The 8,548-nt window shown below is 40.5% G+C and overlaps 1 pseudogene; it reads left to right on the top strand.

Annotated features, from left to right (window-relative positions):
• The first annotated feature begins 341 nt into the window (after nucleotides 1–341).
• On the top strand, nucleotides 342–1,526 carry LOC103080432 (ribonuclease H2 subunit B-like; annotated as a pseudogene).
• Nucleotides 1,527–8,548: the final 7,022 nt, after the last annotated feature.

Genomic DNA, 8,548 nt, shown 5'->3' with positions numbered 1-8,548 from the left:
TAAACTAAAACAAAAATGAAATAAAACAAAAGAAAAAGTAACTAAAGATGAAGTTATTTCTCAAACAGGAATAGGCAGCAGAATCTATTTTCAGTCTTTCAGAAAATAAATTGGTGAAACCAGAAGTTCAATATGAGGAAATGCCTTTTCACAAATTTAACAACACTTGATTAAAGGAAAAAGAAAACCCCTATCTGTACATGAAGGAGTCCACCTACTGGACAGAACTGTTAACTGGTATGGAAAAAAATATCACAAGCAGGTGTTTTATAATCTAGGCAGAAATTTTCTCGGCAACATGAAAATATAATTGGCTTTTTAAAAGACAATTAGCAGAGGCCTGCGGCCACCGGGACCAAACAGGCGGCAGGGCGAGAGGCGTGGACTTCGGAGAAGGGGCTCACGCCAGGCACGTGCTCCTAGTCCCAGAGTATTTAAAAGATGCTTCAAAGAAGATGAAAAGTGGGCTTATGTCTGTAAAAATGGTTAACCCATGTTCAGGGGAAGAAGCCATTTACTTGTTCAATATGTGTCTACTGCAGCTGTTTGAAATAAAAGTTTTCAAGGAAAAAAACCATTCTTGGTTTATAAATGAATCAGTTCAATCAGGAGTTCTTCACTTTGCCACACCCATGGACCCTCTGTTTCTGCTTCTCCATTACCTTACAAAGGCTGATAGAGAGGGAAAGTTTCAGCCCCTGGATCAAGTTGTGATGGATGACATGTTTCCGAATTGCATCTTGTTGCTGAAACTTCCTGAACTTGAGAAGTTACTTTGACATGTGACAGAAGAGAAAGAAATAGACAAGAAGAAATACTGTAAGTACAGCAAAGAGAAGACATTAAAATGGCTGGAAAAAAAGGTTAATCAGACTATGGCAGCATTAAAAACCAATAGTGTAAATGTCGGTGCCCAGGTACAGTCTACTGCATTTTTCTCTGGTGACCTGGTTTCCAGTGACAAGGAAGAGGATTATAATTCGTTATGCCCATGGTCTGATATCTGATTACATCCCTAAAGAATTAAGTGATGACTTATCTAAATATTTAAAGCTTCCAGAACCTCCAGCTTCAGTGCCAAACCCTCCATCAAAGAAAGTAAAGTTGGGCTTCCCTGGTGGCGCAGTGCTTGAGAGTCCGCCTGCCGATGCAGGAGACGCGGGTTCGTGCCCCGTTTCGGGAAGATCCCACATGCCGCGGAGCGGCTGGGCCCGTGAGCCATGGCCACTGAGCCTGCGCGTCCGGAGCCTGTGCTCCGCAAATGGGAGAGGCCACAACAGTGAGAGGCCCGCATAACGCAAGAAAAAAAAAAAAAAAAAAAGAAAGTAAAGTTATCAGATGAGCCCGTAGAAACAAAAGATTACACTAAGTTTTACACTAAAGATTTGAAGACTGTAAAGAAAAATAGCAAAATGACTGCAGCTCAGAAGGCTTTGGCTAAAGTTGACAAGAGTGGAATGAAAAGTATTGATTCCTTTTTTGGTGCAAAACATGTTAAAAAAAACTGGAAAGATTTGAAACACTGAAAATTAAATCGAGCAAAAATATTTGCCTTCTACATGTCCCATTTTCATCCTTCCTCCATTCCACTGTACTTCCTAACCCTTAATTACCACCTTTTGAAAAAAAGTAGGAAGGGGGCAATTTTCAGATTCACTTGAACATTTCTTTGTGTTTGATGTTTGTGTTTCCTGAACAAAATATGGGAAAGTAATTGTGTAACTTCATGGCTTGTGGTCTTTGGAGTTTTGTTTGACATCATGAAAAGTAATTAGAATTAACCTCTAACATCCTAATTTCCTCAATAAACTGATGTGTGACAAAAAAAAAAAAAATTAGCATTACAATTCTAGCAAGAGGCAGGAACCATTAAGTGTACCTCAGTCTAGGAGGGTTTAATATATATCAAACTGAAAGGAAGGAAGGAAAGGAGAGAGGAAGGGAGGGAGGGAAGGAGTGAATCTCATCTCTTCTTTCTAGACTCTTCATGTTTCATTGTGTTCATTTTTTGCTGAGAAGCATTTTAGGGCATAGATTTTCACGTGCATTTTCCATAGGAAGATACTATGTCCTCCAAGCCCAAGAGTATTAGGGGAAAAAAAAAAAAGTAATAGGTGCTAAAAAAAGAAAAGATTGTCTTATGTCCTTCATCTATACACTGCCTGCCACCCAGGACACAGAGATTTCATCTAATTATGTATATAAAACTACTTTACAAAATAAATATCTCATACAGATATAAGACAAATGAATCACAGATGAGTCTTGTTTGACAATTCATACCAAGCAGGCAAGCAGTCTTACTACCTGATTCCTCCCTAGTTACCTCACAGGAGCAGAGTTAGCCTCTGCACCCTAGAGGCAGATTGAAGAATAAAAACTTAGCCTGGTCCAGGGATTCTTTGCCACCTCCTGGACATGCCTCACTCCTGTTTGGAACTATTACTCAGGCCAAAACCAGTAGTCTGCCAACCCTTGTGGAAGGCATCGATGTTCCAAAACGGAAGGCCTGCTTGCTGTGCTGACACCACTCTTAATGACTTAAAACATCTGGAGAACAACATTTCACAGTGACAATCAGAGCTTTCCTGGTAAGCAATAACTCACATGCTGGGTACTGTGCATTAGGAGCACAATGGGAGTAGCAAAGTAGTGTCCCTTAGAAGGGGCCACAAGAGCTCATCGCTTTCCTTTGAGGCAAACACTTTGGTATCTCAGAGGGGTGCCCTCAGGTATTAGACACTGCATTCCACCAAGACTTCGATGAATTCTTTTAGGAAATAAGCCACATTTAAATCCCGGTCTATTTCCAGCTTGTTAATGCCAATTTATGAATTTAAGTGTTTTCTAAAAATAACAGATTTTTTTTTTTTTTTTTTTTTTTTTATTACGGGGGCATCTTCTGCTGTGGCCTCTTCCGTTGCGGAGCTTTTTTTTTTTTTTTTTTTTTTTGTAGTACGCGGGCCTCTCACTCCTGTGGCCTCTCCCATCGCAGAGCACAGGCTCCGGACGCACAGGCTCAGCGGCCATGGCTCACGGGCGCAGCCGCTCCGCGGCATGTGGGATCCTCCCAGACCGGGGCACGAACCCGTCTCCCCTGCATCGGCAGGCGGACTCTCAACCACTGCGCCACCAGGGAAGCCCTAAAAATAACAGATTTAATTCAAATCACCAAAGTAATACATAACAAGTCAAGTAGCAGTGATGGACAGGTTACTATATTTATAAAGATGACAGATCACTATATTTCTTCTTGAATGATTATATTGCAGTGATGTACTTCCCTATTCGTCTCTTGTATATACTTCCTCTAATTCCCAATTCTCTCTCTTCCCCTAATCTCCACCCTAGATACAACTAATACCACAAAGCAAGCACCAAAAGATATTTTAAAGTAAGTGGACAGCCACTTATCTGCACTTTCTAGTGTTCCTATAATGATCATATATTAATTAATTAATATATGGTAGAACTTGTTCCATTTGGTACAACTAGTTCAGCCACCTTTATAATAAATCCCCAAGTTTCCATCATCCACTATGTTTATTACCTACATTCTCTCTGGCTAGGATTTAACATCTTCTTTCTTAAGTCTGGCCTTAGACCTGCCATCTGCTCCCTGGACTTAGCTTCTGTCACAAAACAGTCTTAGCATGCAACTCTTCCCCATATCCACCAAGCCTGACATCACAACACTACTTGACTCTTCTTCAAGTCAGGGACACTCTCACATACTTTACTCTCTTGTTTTCACTGACTGAATTCTGTTTTCCAATATTGTTCCAACATGTCTGAGCAGGCTTCCACTGTATTATCTCTCAGAGAAGGAGAGAGCCTAGATAAATATAACAAAAAGAACAAACATACATTCAGCACAGGGTAATGGTAACATGGAGAGAGGGAAGTCTAATTTCATGCGAAATGAATGCCTCCTGAGTAGTAGTTCACAATGAGGACAGAAAGTCAAAGCCCCTCATTTTTTTAATAAAATTATTAGGACAGGAACAAAGGGCTCTGAATAAAAATAGTGCTCAATAAATATTGTTGGCTTACTCCAACTGTGTAAACATGCACGCATGTGCACACACAAACATACACACACACACAAACATAAACAAACACACTAAAATGAAACTAATAAGAAATGCATCAAAATTAACAGTGGTTACCGCAACTAGGGTGCCTGCCAGACGCCTGTGGGGGACCCCAACGCCCAAGGAGATGGGAAGAACCCCCAAGCGAACCAGTAGGATGTGGGGGGACTGAGGCAGGAGAAGAAGTGGAGGCCGGACAGGACCAGTGCCCCTGAGCAGTGGCTGAGAGAGGAGAGGGGTTCCCACACCTGGAGGGGCCCTCAGGGGCTCAGATCAGGGGGGAAGCGGGCCCAGCGTTTCTCCTGTCCAATCGACCAGGGAAGTCTGCCCCGCTCTCGGGCTGGATCCTATGCCCTCATGGTTCCCCTCCAGGCTGGGTTGATCCTGGGGGTGCAGAAGAGAGGCCAGAATAGAATAGGAGAGGCAGGCGGGGGGAATGGGAAAGGAGCAGAGGGCATTTGCCCCACCCACTCGGGCATGGGGAGCCTGCTGAGCTCCCAGGCTGGTCCCCTGCCCTCCAAAGCTCCCCTCCAGGCCATGTGGGTCCTGGGGGCATAGGAGGGAAGCCCGGGAGATCAGGAGAGGCAAGCGGGAGGAGTCCTCCAGGACTGGAGGAGCGGAAGAGAAGTGGAGGGCGTTTGCCCCACCCACTCAAGCCCAGGAAGCCTGCTGGTCTCCCAGGTGGGGGTCTCCTGCCGTCTGAGACCAGAGGCAGGGGCAAGCCTGGGCCCCTTCTGTTCTGTTGAGCCTAAGCCCCAACCCCTCACCCCTCCAACTTTTCCAGCCCTTTTCCTAAGCATAGGCCCCACCCACTGCCCAAACCTCAACCCTGCTTAGCCCCGCCCTCCACAGCCAATGCCTTTTCCACTTTTTTTTTTCTCTTCCTCCTTTTTACTATTGTGGTTCTGTTTTATCTTCCAGTTGTTGTTTCATCTATATTTTTATATTTTTTCTAACACAGCTGTTAGTTAACTAGTCTAATTTTATTTACTTCATTATTGTTCTCTCCCTTTTTTTTTTCTTTCCCCACCCTGCTCAGCTTGTGGGATCTTGGTTCACAAGGCAGGGGTTGGGCCGAAGCTCCTTTGGTGGGAGCTCCAAGTCCAAACCACTGGACTAACAGAGAACCTCAGACCCCCCGGAACATTCATCAGAGTGAGGTCTCCCAGAGGTCCTCATCTAGGCACCATGACCCAGCTCTACCCAACAGCCTACAAACTGCAGTGTTGGAAGCCTCAGGCCAAACAACCAGTAAGACATGAACACAATCCCACTCATAAAAAAAAGGAAAAAATAATGAGATGGCAAAAAAATATGTCACAGATGAAGGAGCAAGGTAAAAACCTACAAGACCAAATAAACGAATAGGAAATAGGCAATCTACCTGAAAAAGAATTCAGAGTAATGATAATAAAGAGGATCCAGAATCTCAGAAATAGAATGGAGGCATGGATAAAGAAAATAGAAGAAATGATTAACAAAGTACTAGAAGAACTAAAGAACAACCAAACAGAGATGAACACCACAATAACTGAAACGAAAAATACAACAGAAGGAATCAATAGCAGAATAACTGAGGCAGAAGAATGAATAAGTGAGCTGGAAGACAGAATGGTGGAAATAAGTGTCAAGGAGAAGATTAAAGAAAAAATGAATGAAAAGAATGAAAAGAATTGAAGACAATCTCAGAGACCTGGGACAACACTAAATGTACCGACATCTGAATTATAGGGATCCCAGAAGAAGAGAAAAAGAAAGGGTCTCAGAAAATATTTGAAGAGATTATAGTGGAAAACTTCCCTAACATGGGAAAGGAAATAGTCACCCAAATCCAGGAAGCACAGAGAGTCCCATACAGGATAAACCCTAGGAGAAACACACCAAGACACATATTAACCAAACTAACAAAAATTAAATTCAAAGAAAAAATATTACAAGCAGCAAGGGAAAAACAAGAAATAACATACAAAGGAAACCCCATAAGATTATCTGCTGATTTTTCAGCAGAAACTCTGCAGGCCAGGAGGAAGTGGCAGGATATACTTAAACTGATAAAAGAGAAAAACCTACAACTGAGATTACTCTACCCAGCAAGGATCTCATTCAGATTCAACAGAGAAATTAAAACCTTTACAGACAAGCAAAAGCTAAGAGAACTCAGCACCACCAGACCAGCTTTACAACAAATGCTAAAGGAACTTCTCTAGGTGGGAAACAGAAGAGAAGAAAAAGACCCACAAAAACAAACTCAAAACAATTAAGAAAATGCTAATAGGAATATACATATGAATAATAACCTTGAATGTAAATGGATTAAATGCCCCAACCAAAAGACACAGACTGGCTGAATGGATACAAAAACAAGACCCATATATATGCTGTCTACAAGAGACCCACTTCAGACCTAAGGACACATACAAACTGAAAGTGAACGGATGGAATAAGATATTCCATTCAAATGGAAGTCAAAAGAAATCTGGAGTAGCAATACTCATACCAGACAAAAGAGACTTGAAAATAAAGACTGTTACAAGAGGTAAGGAAGGATACTACATAATGATCAAGGGATCAATCCAAGAAAGAGACGTAACAATTTTAAATGTTTATGCACCCAACATAGGAGCACCTCAATATATAAGGCACATGCTAACAGCCATAAAAGGGGAATTCGACAGTAACACAGTAATACTAGGGAAATTTTTTTTAAATAAATAAATAAATAAAAATAATACTAGGGGACTTTAACACCTCACTTACACCAACAGACAGATCATCTAAACAGAAAATAAATAAGGAACCACAAGCTTTAAATGACACAAGAGACCAGGTAGATTTAATTGATATTTATAGAACATTTCACCTGAAACTGGCAGAATACACTTTCTTCTCAAGTGCACATGCAACATTCTCCAAGACAGATCACATCTTGGGTCACAAATCAAGCCTCAGAAAATTTAAGAAAAATGAAATCATATCAAGCATCTTTTCTGACCCCAACACTATGAGACTGGAAACCAATTACAGGAAAAAAAACCTGTAAAAACCACAAATACATGGAGGCTAAAGGATGCACTACTAAATAACCAAGAGATCACTGAAGAAATCAAAGAAGAAATAAAAAACTACATAGAAACAAATGACAATGAAAACACAATGACCCAAAACCTATGGGACACAGCAAAAGAAGTTGTTTTTTTTTTTTCTATTTTAACATCTTTATTGGAGTATAATTGCTTTACAAAGGTATGTTAGTTTCAGCTTCACAACAAAATGAATCAGTTATATATATATATATATATATGTTCCCATATCTCTTCCCGCTTGCATCTCCCTCCCTCCCACCCTCTATATCCCACCTCTCCAGGCAGTCACAAAGCACCGAGCTGATCTCCCTGTGCTATGTGGCTGCTTCCCACTAGCTATCTACCTTACATTTGGTAGTGTATATATGTCCATGCCACTCTCTTGCTTTGAAAAGTTTGAAGAGGGAAGTTTATAGCAATTCAATCTCACCTCAAGAAACAAGAAAAATCTCAAACAATCTAACCCTACACATAAATCAACTAGAGAAAGAAGAGCAAAGAAAACCAAAGTCAGTAGAAGGAAAGAAATCATAAAGATCAGAGCAGAAATAAATGAAATAGAAATGAAGAAAACAATAGCAAATATCAATAAAACTAAAACCTGGTTCTTTGAGAAGATAAACAAAATTGATAAACCCTTAGCCAGACTCATCAAGAAAAAAAGGGAGAGGATGCAAATCAATAAAATTAGAAACTACAAAGGAGAAATCACAACTGACACCATAGAAATAGAAAGGATTATAAGAGAACACTACAAACAACTATATGCCAATAAAATGGACAACCATGAAGAAATGGACAAATTCTTGAAAAGTTACAATTTTCCAAGACTGAACCAGGAAGAATTAGAAACTATAAACAGACCTATCACAAGTAATGAAATTGAAACTGTAATTCAAAATTTTCCAACAAACCAAAGTCCAGGACCAGATGGCTTCACAAGCAAATTCTATCAAACATTTAGAGAAGAGCTAACACTGATCCTTCTCGAACTCTTCCAAAAAATTGCAGAGGGAGGAACACTCCCAAAATCATTCTATGAAGCCACCATCACCCTGATACCAAAACCAGAAAAAGATATAACAAACAGAAAATTATAGACAAATGTCACTGATGAACACAGATGCAAAAATTCTGAACAAAATACTAGCAAACAGAATCCAACCACATATTAAAAGGATCATACACCACGATCAAGTGCGGTTTATCCCAGGAAGGCAAGGATTCTTCAATATATGCAAATCAATCAATGTGATATACCATATTAACAAATTAAGGAATAAAAACTATATGACCATCTCAATAGATGCAGAAAAAGCTTTTGACAAAATTCAACATTCAACATCAAAATTCAACGTCCAGAAAATGGGC

The sequence above is a fragment of the Lipotes vexillifer genome, unplaced genomic scaffold, assembly GCF_000442215.2.
Source record: "Lipotes vexillifer unplaced genomic scaffold, Lipotes_vexillifer_v1.1 scaffold1043, whole genome shotgun sequence".
In the NCBI taxonomy this organism is placed as follows: domain Eukaryota; kingdom Metazoa; phylum Chordata; class Mammalia; order Artiodactyla; family Lipotidae; genus Lipotes; species Lipotes vexillifer.
This window is presented reverse-complemented; position numbering and strand designations above follow the sequence as displayed.